A 21,987-nucleotide genomic window follows, 5' to 3' on the forward strand; every position below is an offset into this window, starting at 1 on the left:
TATAAAATTAAATCAATGATTTTCTGTTGTTTATCATTAAATGATTTTCAAAATACATCCTAGTGTTAAAAAAGTAATTTTAATGACCAAACCCCTATGTATTCTATATATGACTCAACTGCTCTAAACCCAAATTATGCTTTATAACAAAGCAAAAATCAAAAGCTTTGTATTACTGTATCTTCTCAAAATATCCACTGCGAAATTTGCACACACGCATTCACACATGCGAGCACTAGCATACAGATATTTCTTTTTACTGAAAAAAATCATAGTTTAAGTCTTAAAACAGAATTCTTCCTTTCAATATTTTCATATATTATTTTTTAAGAGTCAAACAAAGCAGTTCATGTGCTTCTATCTATCTGCCTTCTGTACCTTTCATGGAATCAGTTGCTCTCAGTCACGGCTTTTCCCATCCCTTTCTATTCATGTGTCCACAGCACTGCATTCTGGGACCATCTTCTCCTGTGTCCTGCTTCCAGGGAAGCAATCTGTTTCTCATTAGCACAATTCAAGCCGTGTACAAGGATTTGCAGGCTGTCTCCAAGCACTAGGGCATCTTTACTGGGAGCTGCAGGATTAAAGAGGTGCACTGCAGCTCGATAATGAGATATTATCTACCTTCCTTTTATAAAAGTTCTATCAACAATAATTCTATAAATTCCATCCTTTGAAAACATAACTTCTTATCTCCAGGGAGATAGCTCAGTGGCATATGCACCTGCCTGGATAGTGCAAGGTCCCCAGTTCAATTCCTGGTAAGAAGGAAGGAAAGAAAGAAAGAAGAAAGAAAGAGAGAAAGAGAAAGAAAGAAAGAAAGAAAGAAAGAAAGAAAGAAAGAAAGAAAGAGAAAGAAAGAAAGAAAGAAAGAAAGAAAGAAAGAAAGAGAAAGAGAGAGAGAGAGAAAGAAAGAAAAAAGAAAGAAAGAAAGAAAGAAAGAGAAAGAAAGAAAGAAAGAAAGAAAGAAAGAAAGAAAGAAAGAAAGAAAGAAGAGAGAAAGAAAGAAAACATAACTTTCTAAGGAATCATCTGACAAATGTATTTGGACAGTGACCTAAAAATGACCTAAAAAGACATCTCACAGGTTTCGCTATTGTTACATTTCTAGTTGTAGCCTTTTCTGGAGATTGAGGTGTATCACACAAAGGACAAACTCTCACTGTATCTCAATGCCCCTTTGTCACAGATAATAACTAAATAGGCAAAAAAAAAAAAAAAAACATAATGAAATCATGAAACTGAATGCACTGGAAGCCAGTTAAAAGAAGAAAGAAAATTCAAGGAGACAGTGAAGGAGCTGCCTGGTGAGAGAGTGCTGCCTGAATTTCTCATTTTTAAGGCTTTCACTTGGGGGTGAATGAACTCACAGCCACTGGTCCATCCAGAACTTGCAGAGAACCAAACACCTGAAAAAACAACCTAACCTGAAGACAGCCACAGCCCTTAGAAGATGCCGAGGAAATATAAGTAAGAGCACTGCAGATGGGAGCCCTAGAAGGTTCGTGGCCATCTGCAGACACAGGCACTCTCACGGCAGACAGGAGTTCAGGAGGTAAACTGAGAAATTGTAAGAAGGAAATACGTGCAGCTGCAAACTATGATTTTTTTTTTTTTTTTTTGGTGGAACTGGGGATTGAACTCAGGCCCCTGTGCTTGCCAGGCAAGCACTTATTCCACTGAGCCATCTCCCCAGCCCTGCAGACAATGATTGAGGCGACATAAACACAACATTTTTCAAATACATTGTCAGTGTTTAGAATGTGCATACGCTTATATTTAGTTCTTTGTATATGCACGCAGTGCTCCTCATTATTAGATTTGAATTGTCTTCATGGGGTTGCTAAATTTGCATAGGAAGTTTGCACATGACTTACTACTCATAAGTTATAATTCATATTCAGAATACGTCTATACATTTAAATGCATAATTAAATTTTAATTTCAATAGGCTGCATATGTGTTAGACAATGAAGAAAGGTTCTCAGTGAAAAAATATTAATTCATAAAATTGTATTATTATTTGATATGTGCTAATAATACATAAATTATTACTCATTACAATAGGATAAAGCAGAAGAAAGCAAAGAAGAACATAAGAAAAAACAAAGAGAAGTTGTGAGAAATAAAAAGGGATGAAGGAAGAGGAGAAAGGGAAACAAGGAGAAAAAATACAAGGCGTTAGTATGTGTGCAGGTTTACATCATATTTTTAAAAGAATCTATGCTTCAGCAGAAATTTTTCCTCTTTAATTTTAGCTAATACCAATTTACCTTCAGAGAACAATGTCCTATAAGTGTTAAATGTCATATATATTTCCTTTCTTAATGTATTCTAAAGGAGACGTTGTACATTGGTAGAACCAGAGTTGTCATTCAAGCGGCAAGCCTGTTAATCATCATTTGTTTCTTTTGATTTAGCAATTAATTTGAATGGCTGCCAAAGAAGCAATTGTTTCTGCCAACCAAAATTGAACTGGAAAAAAAAGATTATATAGTAGTCTCTTTACCCTCTGAAACAGCATTAAATTTGGTTCCCTAAGGTTTTCAATGAGCTGAATACAAGTTAAGCTGAAGTTGAAGGCAATTTAAATGACAGTTGAAAGTGCAAGTTGCAAGCAGCATGTTGCCTAAATAAAGCAGTAACCTTGTAATCAGGCTCTACTTGCCCATTTCAAAGGCCAAATATCTGTCACTTCACAATGGGTATTATTTTCCTCTCCAGTAAAATTTACAATTTTTTCAAGTGTAGACTTTAAAGAGCACTTAGAAAGACAATGTTCAATGCCATTTTTCACCATATAATCTTCTTGATTATAGGTTACTTTAAGCTCTTTCAATCTCTTCATCCTTAGAGCTTTGGTCATTACTTTCTCTTAATTCAAGGAGAAGAAAGACTTGTATTAATAGTGCTTAGAAAAGATATCATATCTGCATCTTGTACTATGAATAACTACTCGAAAATAACAATATGCCATGTATTAATTACTGTAATGGTCCTACTAACCTGTTCTGAAACTGTTTCAATGCTATTTCTTTCATAATAAAATTAATAAAAAGAAAAAAATAAAATGTCAACTACTTGTGAAAAGAGGTGTTAAAAAGTTTTAAAATTTAATTTTCCAGATAATGTGAATAGATGATTTTTCATGATACAATTCTCATTTTAATTTTTGAAAATGTATATGGAGTTGCATTTTATCTTTGGCAATTTCATGGTGTTTTTAGTTTACTGGCTTGAATCATTTTTTTCTTTACCTGTAGAAAAAAGTTGCAAGGCAAAGAAATGACAAGTTCTCAGTAATTTTGCTGAGGTTTTTTTGTTATGTAATATTCTGTATAACTTTGGGATTCCCCAAAATTTTAAGTTCTTATATCCCCATTCTCCATTGTTTCCTTGGCAGAGTAGGATTGAAAGTAGTGTCTACCGAGTTTCCAAGCAGTAATTTCAGACCCATTCCCACCCATTACCAAAAGTAGCGATGATACCCTAAGAATGTTTTGTTTTCCTGGTTTTTCTTCTAGTAGATTGTGTGTTTAGATGTTGAAAACATTATGTCGCATAAATTTAGTACCCCCAAAAAATGTGAAATGTATTAGAGAAAACATGACTGGATATGATAAACGCAGTGTCCTCCTACAGAATTTACTGCATAATTGCAAAAGCAAAACTTTTATGAAAGGAAATTAAATGAGCCATTTATATCCTAACAATATCTAATTGCATGAAATATTTACTTGTCTTTCTGTTCTGATTTGGCACATTCCAAGTACAATTTTTTGTTATAAATCGTAGACCAGTAATTAAAAACAATATTGACAAGGTCAGAATTCCTGATAAGAATGTAAGTGCTAAATAGATCTAAGGAAAAGCACATGAAAATCATAGATATAAAGGATGATTCATTGTCTAATATTTATTTCAAGGAAGGTATTTTTCTAGAAACCTGACAGTGTAAATTTAAGGACTTTGGTGTTTGTTGGGACCAGCGAGGTAGCTCAGTGGTCTAAAGTCCCTGTGTAGGTTAAGTGCCTCTCTGGCAAGTGCACCAACCTGAGTTGGATCCTTGGTACTGCATGTCCTGCCTGGCCCGGGTGTGGTGGGGCACACTTGTAGTCCCAGTGCTGGAGGCTGAAGCAGGAGGATCACTAGGAGTCTGAACTGTGCAGTGAGACCCTGTATTGAATCAATAAATAAAATTTAAAAAAATAATAAATTAGCTACTATAAATTAAGCTGGTATAAGCATGAGCATGAATGTACCACTGGAATATGTAACTGTAAGTCTTTCAGGAAGTTTCTAGGAGGAAAATAGTTGGGTGTCATGAAATTTCCATTTTAGTATTTTGAGGATGCTGTATACAGATTTCCATAGTGGTTGCACAAGTTTACATTCCTGCCAACAATGTAAAAAGATTCCTTTACCTCTGCAGGTTTTTGTTATTATCTGATTCCTTGAAATAGTCATTCTCTCTGGAGTAAGATGGCATCTCAGTGTCTAATTTGTGTTTCTCTACTTACCAATGATGCTGAACATTTCTTCATGTATTTATCGGCCCTCTGTACTTTTTCTTCTGAGAAATGCCTACTCATTTTGAATGCACATTTCTTGATCAGATCTTTTGTTGGAGTCCTATTGTTGAGTTCTTCATATCAATAGATAAATTGATTAAGAAAATATGGTATTTAAACACACTGTAGCATTACTTTGCCATAAAGAAATGGAGTCATTCTTAGGTAAATAGTTGAACCTTGATTATGATAAGTTTAAAAAAAATCAAACAAGGGAGTTTAAGTAGGTCATAATGAGAAAACAGAAAGAATATAGAGAACAAAGAGAAGAAGATAATTAGCAAGTGTGGATGTTTTTCAGCAATTGGAGGATAAACGAGAGGGGGTAAGGAAAGGAAGGGAAAAGAGGATACAAAAAACAAAAATAAATCTTTTGCAAATGGAAAGGGAACCGGGAGTTAGAAGAGGCAGGGAGAAAAGAGAAGGGCAGGGATTGAAAAAACATTGAGAGGTGTTATGCGCAAGACCAACTACAATAAATGCTGTCATCATGCACTGTAGACCTGCATTAATACAAAAAGAAATAAAAAAAGGAAAGCAGTATTTGTAATTTATAAACCTAAGTAATTATAAATAATGTTGACTTGTGTCTAGAAAGGAGATACTTGGATTTTTTTTAATTTTTATGTATTTATTTATTTGGTACAGGGTGTCCCTATGCAGCTGGGACTCCTAGAGATCCTCCTGGTTCAGCCTCCCAGCACCACCACACCCGGCTTCAGGCTGGCTTCACAGCAGAGCCAGCCTGGCATGTAGTACCCGGGATGGGACTCAGTACCCGGGATGGGACTAGAGTCCTTGCGCTTGCCAGGCAGGCGCTTAGACTGCTGAGCTATCTCTCCGGCCTGATACTTGGATTTTTTTGATGAGAATATTTTCCAATGTTTCTAACATAAATGCTAAACATATCTAGATCCTTCTAAGGATGAAACTGTTGTATTTCAGGATTCCACATCTAATTAAATATCTACCGCAACACTGAGTGCAGCCACTACAAATTTCCTGATGTGGATCAACCGGTTCGCCACCTAGGGTCTTAGTACAAGAAAATATGCAACCATTTAAATATATGTGGCAACGTAACCTGCTATATCAGAAAATTCTAGTCAAACCAGTAATAAACATTATAAATTATTAACTTTATCAGTTAGCTTTTCCGTTCTGAGAAACAGTATCTGCAAACTACAAGCGGAAGGAGGAAATTTTAATTTGATCAACACTTGCAGCAGATGGTCAGCTGACTCCAGGCAGGGCAGAAATCCTGGCAAAGTGCGGGGCGAGGCAAAAATGCTGAGTTCTCGGCAGCGGGATACAGAGCAGAAGGGACGAGCCCGAGGGAACGTGCCGTTGGGCGCGAGGCACACACCGCAAGGCCGCGCCGCTATGGATCACTCAGTTGCGAATAAACATTTCCTCAGTCAAGTCTTTATTTGAATATCAAATAAAATCAATTGAAAACTACCTTAACCATTGTACACACTTGCTTTTAATTGATGTATTGGAATATGAAGATAAGTTACATAATTTCAGCAAAGTAATATTGTTCTTAAATAGCTGAGTTGCAAATTTGGAAGAAAAGTGAATTATTTTTAATGTACTTTTAAATATTTTATTTATTTATTTATTTGATACAGGGTCTCGCTCTGTGGCTTAGACTTGTATGCTGCTCCCATTTCGGGCTCCTCAGCACTGAGATTACACATGTGTGCGACTACGCCTGCTTTGGGTGGATGGCTTGTTGCGGGACCAGCATGGCAGGTAGTACCAGAGATTGAACCCAGGTCCTTGCACTTGCCAGACAGGTGCTTCGACAGCAGGGCTATCTCTCCAGACCCAAGAAATGCAAATCAAAACCATAGTGAGATATCATGTTTTCATGTCTATTATTAAAAAGATGAAATATAATAAATGCTATTGGAAGAAGTGGAGAAAAGAGAAAACTTCTTCATTGATGGTAGAATATAGAATTTGTGCCCTCATAAAAAATAGTATAGGACTGAGCTAGCGGGGCCTGGGTGGACAGATAAGCGGCGCAGCCGGGTCGGAGAGCGAGCGGACTGGCGGGTGCCGGGTGCAGTCACGATCACCTCAGCTGCTGGAATTATTTCTCTTCTGGATGAAGAAGAACCACAGCTTAAGGAATTTGCACTACACAAATTGAATGCAGTTGTCAATGACTTCTGGGCAAAAATTTCTGAGTCTGTAGACAAAATAGAAGTTTTGTATGAAGATGAAGCCTTCCGGAGTTGGCAGTTTGCGGCCTTAGTGGCATCTAAAGTACTTTATCAACTGGGAGCTTTTGAGGAGTCTCTGAATCGTGCTCTTGGAGCAGGTGACCTCTTCAATGTCAATGACAATTCTGAGTATGTGGAGACTATTATAGCAAAATGCATTGATCACTATACAAGCAGTATGTGGAAAATGCAGATTTGCCTGAAGGAGAACAAAAGCCAATTGACCAGAGATTGGAAGACATTGTGAATAAAATGTTCCCACGATGTCTAGATGATCGCAAGTATAAGCAGGCTATCGGCATCGCTGTGGAGACGAGAAGACTAGATGTCTTTGAGAAGACCATACTAGACTGGAATGGTGTCCCGGGAATGCTAGCTTATAGCCTCAAGCTCTGCATGTCTTTAATGCAGAATAAACAGTCCCAGAATAAAGTACTGAGAGTCCTAGTTAAAATCTACATGAACTTGGAGAAACCTGATTTCATCAATGGTTGTCAGTGCTTAATATTCTTAGATGATCCTCAATCTGTGAGTGACATCTTAGAAAGACTGGTGAAGGAAGACAACCTCCTCATGGCCTAGCAGATCTGCTTTGATTTGTGTGAAAGTGCCAGCCAGCAGTTTCTGTCCTCCATGATCCAGAATCTTGGAACTGTGGGCACCCCCATTGCCTCTGTGCCTGGCTCCACCAACACAGGCACTGTTCCAGGTTCTGAGAAAGACAGTGAGATGATGGAGACAGAAGACAAGACAGGCCGTACACTTGCTGGAAAGACACCAGATGTGCAGAGTCCAGAGCCCAAGGACCAGACTTTGAAAATGATTAAAATTTGAAGCAGTGAAATGGCTATTGAGTTACATCTGCAATTTCTAATATGGAATAATAACACAGACCTCATGATTCTAAAAAACACAAAGGATGCAGTACGGAATTCAGTATGCCACACAGCAACTGTCATAGCAAACTCTTTCATGCACTGTGGGACTACCAGTGACCAGTTTCTTAGAGATAACTTGGAATGGTTGGCCAGAGCCACTAAGTGGGCTAAATTTACTGCTGCAGCCAGTTTGGGTGTAATTCATAAGGGTCACGAGAAGGAAGCATTGCAGTTAATGGCAACCTACCTTCCCAAAGACACGTCTCCAGGGTCAGCCTACCAGGAAGGTGGGGGGCTCTATGCACTAGGGCTCATCCATGCCAATCATGGTGGCAACATAATCGATTACCTGCTGAATCAGCTCAAGAATGCCAGCAATGATATCGTTCAGCATGGAGGCAGCCTGGGCCTTGGTTTGGCTGCCATGGGAACTGCACGCCAGGATGTTTATGATTTGCTAAAAACCAACCTTTACCAGGATGATGCTACGACAGAAGAAGCAGCTGGCCTGGCCCTAGGTTTGGTTATGTTGGGCTCTAAAAATGCCCAGGCTATCGAGGACATGGTTGGCTATGCCCAGGAAACCCAGCATGAGAAGATCCTGCCTGGTCTCACCGTCGGCATTGCCTTAGTGATGTATGGGAGGATGGAAGAGGCTGAGGCACTCACTGAGTCTCTCTGTCGGGATAAGGACCCAATTCTTCGAAGGTCTGGGATGTATACAGTGGCCATGGCTTATTGTGGCTCTGGTAATAACAAAGCTATTCGACGCCTGCTACATGTTGCTGTCAGTGATGTTAATGATGATGTTAGGAGGGCAGCAGTCGAATCACTTGGCTTCATTCTATTCAGGACCCCTGAGCAGTGTCCCAGTGTGGTCTCTCTGCTTTCAGAGAGTTACAACCCCCATGTGCGCTACGGAGCCGCGATGGCCCTGGGCATCTGCTGTGCTGGTACAGGAAACAAGGAAGCAATTAATTTGCTAGAACCAATGACAAATGGCCCTGTGAACTACATGAGACAAGGGGCTCTCGTCGCCTCTGTGCTCATCATGATCCAGCAGACTGAGATCACATGTCCAAAGGCGAATCAGTTCTGACAGCTGTATTCCAAAGTCATCAGTGATAAGCATGATGATGTCATGGCCAAGTCTGGCGTTATTCTGGCCCAGGGCATACTAGATGCAGGTGGCCACAATGTTACCATCTCCTTACAGTTCAGAACTGGGCACACACACATGCCTTCTGTGGTTGGCATCCTTGTCTTTACCCAGTTCTGGTTCTGGTTTCCTCTCTCACGCTTTCTGTCATTGGCTTATACCTCTACCTGTGTCATCAGCCTGAACAAGGATTTAAAGCTGCTGAAGGTGCAGTATAAATCAAACTGGAAACCATCCACACTTGTGTATCCTGCACCTCTGGAAGTACCAAAAGGAAAAGAAAAGGAAAAGGTTTCTACTGCTGTGTTGTCTATTACTGCCAAAGCCAAAAAGAAGGAAAAAGAAAAAGAAAAAAAGAGGAAGAGAAAATGGAAGTGGACAAAGCAGAGAAAAGAGAAGAAAAAGGAACCTGAGCTGAATTTCCAGCTGTTGGATAACCCAGCCCAAGTTATGCCTGCCCAGCTGAAGGTCCCCACCATGCCGGAGACCTGTAGATACCAACCCTTCAAGCCGCTGTCCATCAGAGGCATCATCATTCTGAAGGACACCAGGGAAGATATTGAGGAGCTGGTGGAACCTGTGGCAGCACATGGTCCCAAAATCGAGGAGGAAGAGCAAGAGCCAGAGCTCCCAGAGCCCTTTGAGTATATTGATGACTAAGGGACCAGACGGGCTCTGGCCACTCAAAGCGCAGCTGGCTGTGGAGAGCGCGCAGTGGGGGCCCTCGCAGGACCAGCAGGACCAGCTCCTCCACGCATGTGGCCTCACTGTGCGCTCACCTCAAGAAATGTCTCCAAGTCTCTGACTGAAGAGAAAGCACCTGACCATTTGGTGTGCTTTTTCACAGACCTTGCTTTTCAAATAAATATGTTAAACTTCAAAAAAAAATAATATAGAAGGTCCTAAGAAAAATTAAAAATAAGCCTACCTTATAACTGAGTTATTGTACTTCTGGAAATCGAACCAAAGAAAATCGATCATTACACAAAAGTGCAGGACCCTCTCCACAACATATCATCACACTGAACCAAAGATGAACTTTTCCCATTACTAACTAAGACATCAGGAGTGCAAGGTGAGTTTACTATATCAAAGTAAATGCAGTAGAACACTACTTGAATCCATGAGGAGAAAATCTTGTAGCTACAGGACAAATATTTGGAAAGAGCCAACACCAATTCACGATAAGAAATTTGAAAATATCACTCAGAGTTACTTTTAATTCAAAGAGCTTATGAAGAGATAGTGAATATTCTCAGACTAAGATCACTATAAGAATAAGGATGTTCTCTTTAGCTGTTTTATATGACAGTACGATGGAGGTCATAACCACAGGAATTAAATGAAACAAAAGTAATTTCACATACCAAAATTGACAAAGGAAGAATTAAAATTACTTTCTTTTCATTTGTGTAGGTGGTACAGGGTCTCACTGTGCAGATCAGACTCTTAGTGCTCCTCCTGTTTTCAGCCTCCCTAGCGCTGGGATTACAGGTGTGCATCACCACATCTGCACTGGGTGACCGCCTCAGGAGGCTTCAGCGGTGGGGCTGGCGCTGACTGCAGGACTGGGAAGCGCACCCTGGTCCCTGCACTTGCCAAAGCAGGCGACTAGCCTGCTGAGCTAGCTCACCAGCCTTTTTTACTTTTTTCTATAGATGATATGGTCCTGGAAATAAAAACATCCTAATGGATACATACACACCTACACACACACACACACACCTACACACACACACCTACACACACCTACACACACACCTACATACACACCTACACACACACACCTACACACACACCTACACACACACACCTACACACACATACACCTACACACACACCCCTACACACACACACACCTACACACACACCTACATACACGCCTACACACACACACCTACACACACACCTACACACACACACACACCTACACACACACACACAGTATTAGCTAATAAGTAAACTCAGCAAAGTTGAGGACAAAGGATCAATATGTAAAAATAGATTGCCTATCTATCTATCTCATCCATCTATGTATCTATCTAAATGAACAATGTGAAAATGAAATTAAACATGTCTTCTACAGTATAATGACAGCATATCTAAGAATAACTTAAAGAAGAATAAAACATTTATAATAAAACCAAAACTTTTAAAAGATTAAATAATGTAGAAATGAGTTGAAAAACTCTATATTTATAAAACACAATGCTTATTTTATTTTTATCATGTTTCCCAAATTAAGACACAAATTTTAGACCATTTCATAATTATAGATGACTTTTGGGGAAAAAAAAGAGAAAAAAGTTATTCAACAAATTGAGCAAAATTACTCTTTTGTGCATATGATTTATAGTTCAAGTTATCTTAAATGTTGAGCTCCTATAGAAAATAAGATTGGAGCGGGGCCTGGCCATACCTCAGTTCTTTAAGAGGCTGCTTCCGCCAAGCTGTCAGCCTCAGGTTGCTGTAGTTCGATCCCCACAACACTCTGGCCTGGGAAACCATCCCTGAGGGAATTCAGAGCAAACAAACAAACAAACAAACAAAAACCCTTATTCCATTTAAGGGCTGGGGAGATGGCTCAGTAGAATAAGCACTTGCCTGGCAAGTGCAAGGGCCTGAGTTCAATCCCTGGTTCTGGAAAAAAAAAAAAAAAAAGATTGAAACTACCAATTACTGAAAGCATGTGTTTGCTAATAATCTCAGGGTTAAGGACTCTGTTAAAAGCACTAACTAGTTACTTTGTGATGATTATTTATTTATTATTTGGGACTTATGTTTACAAAAGTGGTATGCATCAACCTAAATTGAAAAATCTTAATCAGGCAATCAAGTGAGTTATCAGTTTGCAAGTAGGGTGTTTGGGGGATCAAAAGTAGTGAGTTGTAGGTTACTGTACCATGCAGAACCTGTAGCAGGTTAATTGCAATTACAAAAAGTAAGAATATTTCGTTCTAATAGACAATAGGCAGCATTTTACAACTGATAGCATAGCTGTCCTGTATGACTAGAAAGACATTTTGACTAAGAGATAAAATAGAGATAGCTTGTCCATTTAGAGATGCAGAGTGATCATTACTTCCCCCAAACACTTAATTTTCCAAATCTAGCATTCAACAATATGTTGTCTCCTTGAATATGCACAACCCTGCTGAGTTTTCGCTGCCTACAGTTTCTAGCTTGCTGAGTGACACCCCATCTCTCCAGTCCCAGATCAGAAAACACAATCACCTAAAATATCCCTTTTGATGCTTGCTCTGTTCTGACCCAATACTGTGTGACCTGATTTCATGCTGCGTTCAGTTTCAGGAAACGCACTTGGAAATGTATCTTTCCATGTACAGAAGATACATAGTTATTTTCTAAGTGGAAAATTATGAAAAGAAACTGAACCTATGTCTGCTATAGAATCCATCAAGGACATTATGTACTGTTTCTTCATGGATGACCTTCTTCACAGATGAGCTCTTCATTTTAGGCATTTTGAATCATTCATTGAAGTTTTAAAATCTAATGCTTTATTTTGAGAGCAGAGAGTGATTGCACAATTTTATTTCTGGAAATAATTTAATAAGACTTAATGATTTCAAGATAGAATCCTCCAATTTATATTCTTTATTTCTGCCCATATTCTGTGAAATCGTGTTCTTTGATAACACTTCTGTCTCCTTAACCTCTTAATTCAGGCAAACTACTGCCTTGAATATTAGAGATAGTCAATATGTAAAACTTTTTAGGGATTATATAGATGATGATCAATAAATCATAGATAAATGATTACACAGAGCATATGAAGGTTATTTTTACTAAAGGGCTACCTTATATAAGAAAAAAGAGTAAAAGAATAATTAGGAACAGTATTAGATAGAGCTCACAACAGTTAAAAACTCATAATGGCTTTTCATATTTTACATTATGGCATGTTTATATATGCTAGAAAGAAGAGCAAAAAGATAATATTAAGACACCAAAAAAGAGACACCAAACATTTCTGTATTTACAGAGTGCATAATGATTGAAAAAATATTAATAAAGTAAATTGTGAGTTACAACAAGCATTCTGACTTACAGTATAAGTTATACATTTGGACTTAAATATTGCAGTTTTTAAATTCACAGCATCCAGGTTGTGGCTAATTTAGATTATAAGGTTTGTGGTCATTAAAGAGAAAGCAAAAATAATATATTTCTTCACATAAAAATTTATTTTCTCAAAATAATATGATAATAGCAACTGTAATCATAAGGGAGGATAATGCTGTTTTATTATTCTTTCAGTAAATAATATTTGCCAAGCATTACCTGCTCTATAGCTCTAAGTATTCGAAGTGCACGCTGATATTGAATCACCCGATGCTGCATTGATGAGTTTACCTGAAATCAAATGTTCTGTATTGGAGAAGCAATGATGTGCACATAAAAACTGTGCAAAAGTAAACTTCTAAAACATATATCTAGTAACAAAAGCAGAGTGCTAAAACTGACTAGAAAGATCAACAAAATTGACAAAACTTTACTTAATAAGCCAGTAAAGAAAAAAATAAGACACAAATTGTTAAAATCAGAGGTGAAAGTGGTAACAACCTCCAATGATTTACAAAAATATAAAAAAAAAACTTTAGACCTTTTATGACAAAATGTGTATTATATTTTGAAGTGGAAATATTGCTAGTAAAATATAAACAATGAAATTTTATTATACACTTATACGCAAGTCAGTTTAGACAGGGAGAGGGCTAATTGTTCTTAGCTCTTTGAAAAGAAAGATTTCTGCTATTGTTTGAACAATTAACTTGTGATATCTTGTACTAAGCAACTAATTTAAAGATAACATTAGCAATTTATCAATCATTGTTACCCTCCTATTACTTTGTTTTGAAATTTATTCTATTTTTCTCTTTAAAATAAAAAAGAAAATGATGGAGATAGAAATATAGAATGTGAGTACAGCTATACAAAATAAAACTATTAAATGAAGAAGTTTAAAAACTTCCAACACTGGAAAGTCCTGAATTCAACCACCCATGTAACAAATTAATATCAATCCTTCATAAACACTTTAAAATAAAAGATGAGGCATACATAGCATATTTTCCACATTGTTGCTAAAATTAGGCACAGATAAGACAAGTAAAGATACTATAGACTAAGTATTTTACAGAGCTGGAAAGTAAATCAAAACAAACATTCAACAAGATTACAGGGTGGGGCCATTGAGATGGCTCAGTGGAATAAGCACTTCCCTGGCAAATGCAAGGTCCTGAGATCAATCCCCAGTACCAAAAAAAAAAAAAAAAAAAAAAAAAAAAAAAAAAAAAAAGGGGGGGGGATTACAGTGTGTTAGACTACTATAAACAATGACTTATTTTCATATGTTAGTAACAATCTAAAACCTACATTGAGGAAATAATCCATTTAAAAAACCACCAAGGTAAAGTTTAAAATGTAACAAATTAGTACAATATATGTAAAATGAAAACTACAAATGACCTTTTAAAGAAATTAAAGATGTAAATAAATGGAAGATATTTCATGTAAATATATCAGAAGTCTTAATATTGTTAAGATGGTTACACTTTTCAAATGTATCTGCCTATTCGTTGCAATCACTAATCAATTCATTTTGAAAGAATTTATGATCTGATCCTTAATTTAATTAAGTGGAGATGGAAGAGTTCTACAAGAGCCAAAATAATGTGGGAAGAGAACAGTTACGTTCAAAGATTAATGCCGATTGATTTCACAATGTACTCCATATGTATAGTAACCTGACTACAGTATTGGCACGAGAAATGATACAGAAACAGAATAATATTGAAATTCAGAAGAAAACAACAGGTAAATACAGTCAAAAGGACTAAGAAATGATTATTGTTACTAGAAAGTGGGGCTGGGTGTGGGGTGGTCTTAGCTCAAATTCTCCTTTAAAAGATTTGCTGGAATGTCCACAGATGAGACTCAGAGTCAGACAGCAGGAGTTTTAGCAAACATGTTTGTTGAAGGGCAGAGTAAACTCTAAGCACATCTTAATTTTATAAACAAGAATAGTACATAGGGGAGAGCCACAATCAGGCAGAGGCAGAAGTAGCAGCTTTCAGTAATGAAGGAAAACCCTCAAAAAGGAAACAAAAGTAAACCCAAGACATTCCAAGAATGGCAATTTTCTGAGTTAGATTTTCTTTTGAGGTTTTGGACTTGTGGGTGCAGTTGGGAGGGTCACCACAGCTTACCTTGCGTCCTGTGCTTCAAGGTATGACTATGTGCAGTCAAAAGTCATCGGACAGTATAGGAAGGGAAAATTTGGAGTGGGGTGTGAAATGCTCTTCTCAGGGATGCAGAAGACCACAAGTCAAGTCACCTAGACCCTTCTGAGGATAGTGTCTGAGAGCCGTGCTTCCAGTCTTCAAGATCTAAATCATTTGTGGCTACCCAACTGCTCCGTCATTTCCATTGCACCAGTGTTTCAGGCCTACCGGATAGCTACAACTAAAAGTGATAGCTGAGCCCTTACATCATCCAAAGATCTGAGACTACAGATGTGAATACAAGATCCAACAATATATAATTCTCAAAAGTATATTGAAGACTAAGTCTTTGCTTTAGACAACAGTCTCATAGATATGAAACCAAGAACAACACGATAAATATAAACTGTTAAATTGGACTTTGTGCTGCAAATTTTAAATGTTGTGCTGCAGATAATACTGTTAAGAGAGGCATATTTGTGATTCTTGTATCTGTCTACAAATTTATAGTCACAATACCTAAGAATTCAACAATAAAAAGAAGAGTAGCGCAGTTAATAAATGAAACACGATTGTGGATTTTTTCTCAAAGATGACATACAAATTAATAAATGTATTAATTACTATAGCACTATATCTTTAAGATAATGCCAATTAACATCACAGTGAATGACTTAAACAGGAATGACTGTACTTTAAAAAAAGAAGAAATACTGATGAGGGCCTCGAAAAATTTTAATGTTTATACTTCATTAATAAAGATGTAAAGTGGTGATTACCTTTAAAAGATGGAAGTTACTTTAAAAATTAAACACAGGGCTGAACAAATAGCTCAGTGGGTTAAACACCCACAAGCAGGCACAGGCCCCGAGGATCCCCAGGCCTGCCGTGCCGGACCCACCCCCGCGGCGTGCGGAGACAGCGATTGAGACTGGGCGTGGTGGCGAGTGCCTGTAATCCCAGCTCTTCAGAGGCTGTAAACAGGCAGATTACTAAGAGTCCATTCTAGTAATGAGACCCTGAATACCTTAAAATACCAAAATAAAAAAACTAAACACAACTTTGCCCTATAATTTGCAAGTCCATTCCTGAGTGTATCTATCCAAGAGAAAAAAATACATCTATGAAAAGTCATGTTCACAAATGCTTATGGTAGCATTATTTACAACACCTGCTAGGAACACACAAGAAACACAAACGTCTCTCCACTAAAGAATAAATATACAGTTATGTATCTATACATTGGGGCATTATTTAACACTGAAAATAATGAAGTATGGTACATGTATGAATCTTGAAATTATTATGATTAAAAAACTAACCATTTACAAAGCCCATGTAGCATATAATTTCATTTATATAAAAAAAATCTTAAATGCACGAAAATGAAAGGAGAAGAAAAAAATATTTGCCAAGGTTGGAAGAGGAGTGAAAATAGCTATTAATGGGCAGGTTCTGGATTGGGGGAAATGCTAAAAATGCTATAAACATATTGTTGTAATCTGTCCATTTCTTCTGGGTTTTCTACCCTGTAAGAGGAAAGACTTCAGAAGCAGGCATTGATGATTTTCAGAATTTCTCCAGGGTCTGTAGTGATTTTGCACTTTTCACATCTTATTGCATAAAATTGGATTTTCATTTTCTTTTTTTATCAGGCTGGCTAGGGGCTTGTCACTTTTATATATTCTTTCAAAGACCCATTCTTGGGTTCATTCATTCTTTGCATTGTTTTCTCCATCTCCATTGCACTAATTTCTAACCTGATATTTATAATTTTCTGCTTTGTGCTTTGGGCTTGATTAGCTGTTCTTTTTCTAGGGCTTAAGGTGCAGCATAAGATTGTTCATTTGGAAAAAACGATTGTTTATTTGGGATCATTCTGTTTTCCTGATTTGAGAATTTACAGCTATAAATTTCCCTCTTAACACAGTTTTCATTGCATCCCACAGGTTCTGCTAAGTTGCATTTGCCTTTTTGTTTGATTATAAATATTATTTAATTCATTCTTTAATTTCATTTGTGTCCCATTGTTTCAGTTGTTCTATTGTTCAGGAGGATGTTATTTAATTTCCATGTGTTTATGGAGTTTTTGAGGTTTCTTTTGTCAATAATTTCCAGTTACATTATACTATGGTCTGAAATATGGATGGGGTAATTTCTATTTATTTGCACCACTTAAGCAATGTGCTAGTATGTGTTCTATTTTGGAGAACATCCTTTATTCTTTCTGAGAAAAATGTAAATTCTGACATTCCTGGGTAGAACACTTGGTAAAAGTCTGCTAAGTCCATTTCTTCAGAAATTTGTTTTAGTTATGTTCTTTCTTTCTTTCTTTCTTTCTTTCTTTCTTTCTTTCTTTCTTTCTTTCTTTCTTTCTTTCTTTCTTTTGACTAGCTCAGCCCACCCTACAGGCAGGGCTGGCACAGCATGTGGTGCTGGGATCTAACCGCAGTCCCTTGGACCCGCCTAAGCCTACCAAAGCAGGCACTTTAGACCACTGAGCTATCTTGCTGGCTCCTAGTTATGTTATTTCTTTGCTGATTGTTTGCCTAGTTGATCTATCTCACTGTGACAGAGGCATGTTAAATTCCCCCATTACTACTGTATTATTGCTCATTTGAATTTTCATGTTTGATTTTTCATTTGTCTTATGCTGAGGGGTTCTCCTATATTGAATACATATATATTTATTATTGTTATGTCTTTGTCTTACAGTTTTCCCCTAACAAATATGTCAGACCTTCTTTCTGTCTTTTAAACATTCTTGATTTCTTTTTGACACTGATAGCAACCAGAACAGCTACCCCTGCCTTTTGCTGGGTTCCTGTCACATGGAGGATTGTCTTCCACCCTTTTGACTTTCGGTCTAGGAGCTTCCTTTTGAGTCAAATGTGTTTCTTATATATAGAATATTGTTCAATTTTGTTTCCTAATCCCATCTGCCAGTCTGTTTCTTTACTGGGTGAGTTTAGGCCATTAACATTGATGCTTATAGTGTGTGCATTGGCTTATCTTTGTCATTTTATTTGCTTGCTGTAGGTTCCATACTTTTTCCCTCTGTTTAATAACTTTCTCTGTGTGGTGATTCTTGTTTGTTGCTGTTATTGAAGTTGTGGTCATTTCTCTCTTTATAGAATATCTGTAAGTACGCCTTGTAAAGTTAGTTTGGAGATCATGAATTTCTTCAGTTGTTCTCTATGATGAAAGTATCTTATATCTCTACTAAATTGGATAGATAGTTTAGTAGGTTACATCAATCTGGGTTAGTAGTTGTTTTCTTTCAGGACCTAAAATACTTCACTACAAGCTGTTCTTGATTTGAGGGTTTGTGATTCTGTTGGGATTTCCACTATAGGTGATGTGATTCTTTTCTCTAACCACTTTTAATATTCTGTTCTTTTGTTGAATTTCTAGGATCTTGATTATTTGTGTCTGGGTGTAGTTTTACTTTGATTATGGCTAATTGAAGTTCTATATGCCTCACTTCTCTGTATGTCAGATTCTTTTTGCATGCTTGGGAATTTTTCTACTTCTACCTCTGCAAATAATCATTTTATGTCATTTGTGTTGTGTCCTACTATTTCATTAACAACTACCAGTTTTTTATTGTTTTTCTTTGCATCATCTTGTAGCTGCTGACTTTTATTTCCTGGTTCTTTGTTATTTTTAAGAGATTTTTCTTTGACATTCACTGGCCACATTGCTGTCTTCAAGGACCTGAGAGTGTATCTTTACTTTTATTCAAGTGTTTTTGCAAGCTTTCAATTGAGTCCTTAATTTCCTGGATATATGTTTGAATCTGTGACATGCATTTCAGATGTGCCAGGTATGTACCTTCTATGTTCTTGTACTTCTTGCTCTTCTGGACTTGTTCTGGGTGGTCTGCAAGCCTCAGCTGGGTTTCTGTTCTTTCATTCTGACATTTTGAAGCTCCCAATGTTCACCTGGATTGAGCAGCAATGGGAGGGGAGGCAGGCACAGGTCAGCAAGGCTCTTGGAAGAGGGTGTGTCCTGGCTCACCAAAGCCCCCACTGTGTGGGGCTCAGCATGGCTTCTGCCACAGTTAAGGGTAAGTGAGCTGAGCTTAGGAAGGCTGAAGGGATGATTGAGCAGCTGAAAGCTCGTCAAAACTCCCGAGACTGTTGCGGGCAGGGTAGGCCTCATCACGTTCCCTTAACTGACCAATATTCGCCTGCATTCTATGATGGTGGATTAGGCCACCAGAGCTTCTGCACTGGTCCTGAACATATCATAGTGATGATCGCCTGAGTCTTCCCAGAATATATTGGAAGTACTGAATTCTATGTTCTAAATAATTAAATTCACATATGCAATCTTTATCTCCATATTGATGATAAAAACTACATCTAATTATAGTATTATTGTTAAAATTTTATACTCCCAGTAAATACCTAAATATAATTAATAAAAATTGTCCCCAATAATACCACTTGTTAAATAATACTTATGCAACATTAACCTTTTTAAAATGGCTTTATAAATGTTACATTACTTTTTCCTTCTCTGTCATTTTTATGCTGCTGGCATCCAATTTGCATAAGTCACAAATAAATCACAACAATAGCTTAATTCTTTGTCATCACTAGTTTTTACTTGAAATTTGAATTCAGGCAAAAAACATGAAAATTTTATATCTAAAATGTTTTGTTGTAATTTATTAGAAACAACAAATAATGTAAATTCAATACTAATACAAGTTTTGTGCCAGTGATACAGTTCAGTGCCACAGTGCCTGCTTAGCAGTGAGGTTGGAGCTCAATTTCCAATAACAACAACAACGAAAATATGTTTATGCAATTTAAAAGTAATATAGGGACTGAGGAGAAAGCTTGGTGGTTGCAGTGCCTTCCCGGCGAGTGCAAGGACCCGTGTTCAATCCCAGGTACTCATGCCATGCTGGCCATCAAAACCGGGCATGATAGCTCATGCCTGTAATCCCAGCACTGGGGAGACTGAGACAAGAGAGCCACTATGAGTCTGAGCTGCATAGTGAGACCCTGCACCAAATATATAAATAGATTTTAAAAATAAAAATAATATAGGTGTAAGTGTCTAAAAAATTTAATGAAGAATATTATAACCTGGCCTCACTAATTTTGAATTTACCTTCAGTCTAAACTATTAAATCTTTTTTAAGAAATCAGTTGAATTCCTTATATACTTTCATGATTCTTCAAGAGTTGTAACATACAGAATTAGAAAACAAACTTTCCATTTACATCTCTCTTGTTTTCATTCTCCTGTTTCCTTTGGAACTGAACAAAGTGATTGAGAATCTGTGTTTGGAGAAGTAAGTGTGCTACTGTCCCAGGTACGTTTTTGCTTTTCATAGTGAGACTTGTTCACTGGAGTGTTCTTTGAGGGCTTTGATCATCTCTAATTTCTAGTTATATTTTGGTTTAATAGGTTCACTTCATTTCATTAAGGTTTGATGAATTTTATAGGTTTTGCAAATAACTAGATCAATTTTATTCTATACATATCTACATATAGATTTATTTTATTTTGTACATGCTCAATAAGTATACTTATAGAAAAGTGATTCTGTCTTCTGAGTTTATTGTAAAAAGCCAGGCAGTAGTATCTCCCAGTTGTTCAATGAAATATGCCCAACTATAATACATTGTGACTCTAAATTTAATTTGTCTGAGTACAGCTTTGATTCTTAGGCAGAGAAAGGTCCAAAAGAAAGTGTGGAATGGGCAGATTGAAACAAAGAATCAGAAAAAGTGAGAGTTAAGAAGAAAAAAGAGAAAGAAAAAAATGTACAGTCACAGAAGTAAATTGGTTTAAACATGAATTTAAATAACTGTATGAAGACTCTCAATTCACTGTTAGCTTGACCTTGCTTAACTAACCACGATCTACCATAGTACACATGCCTTGGAGCTCACAGGTTTTGGCAGAGTTAGCAACACAACACAGATTTATACTTTATGCCTGAAGAAGAAATGGAAGTAAGGTATGACAAGAGACTTGAGGGAGTAAGAAGAAACATCAGTTAAAAAATAAGGGTTGAGGACTGGAGAGACAGCTCTGCAGCATAGGCTCCTGCCTGGCAAGCACAAGGCCCTGAGTTCAATCCCCAGAACCACAAACAGAAGAGAAAGGTTGAGGATGAGCAAGACGTAAATAGTCACTTTAGTTTTTATACGTTGAGTGAACTTAAGTGTAAAGAGCTATAGAACAATCTGGAAAATACAATGGTGACACATACAAGAAAAAAACTCATTCTCAGAAAATGAAAATGAGAGAGAACACTGACACGAGTTTTCGATCATCACAAAATGATACTGTAATTCACAAAAGACCTGATCCTAGACCCCACTGGCGTCCTACAACTCATTTCTTCCAAAACAAATCCACTCTTCTAAGAGTAAATTTCCATAAAGCTCCAGGTTGTTTGTGACATTACAATTTTGCCTTTGTTTTGACAACACTGATTTTGCTTCCATGTATTTTGCTAATTAAATTAATTCTTATTACATTTTCCCAAACTTCAAAACCTGCTTTTAGTTTTAAAATGTATCTTTCTTGATTTTTTTAAGTAATGTCCTCAAAATGAATTCATAAATATTTTTAAAGTGTGCTACATTATTTTTTTTTACTATAGTTTCCTGGATTTTTTTTTTAAAAACACATCATTATTTGATGGTTTATTCTATTTTTGTTTTGTAATTATTTTGGATAATTTATTTATATTTTGGTTGTTTATGTTATGGACAGGATTCATGAACATCTTTGGTTAATCTAGCAAAGAAATAATTTGTCCTTGCTTCAGTGTCTTCCTGCTGCCTCCCCCTCCTTGTCCTCTTCTTCCACACCCACCATGCCATCCTGTATTCCTGCTTCTCCTCCTCTGTGGCTCTTAACTTG

General features: G+C 37.1%; 1 pseudogene; it reads left to right on the forward strand.

The window, feature by feature from the left end:
* LOC101567858 overlaps positions 1-9,502 on the forward strand; it is a 49,209-nt pseudogene extending 39,707 nt beyond the window's left edge.
* The last annotated feature ends 12,485 nt before the right edge of the window (positions 9,503-21,987 follow it).

The sequence above is a fragment of the Octodon degus genome, unplaced genomic scaffold (assembly GCF_000260255.1).
Source record: "Octodon degus isolate 3935 unplaced genomic scaffold, OctDeg1.0 scaffold00237, whole genome shotgun sequence".
NCBI lineage: Eukaryota > Metazoa > Chordata > Mammalia > Rodentia > Octodontidae > Octodon > Octodon degus.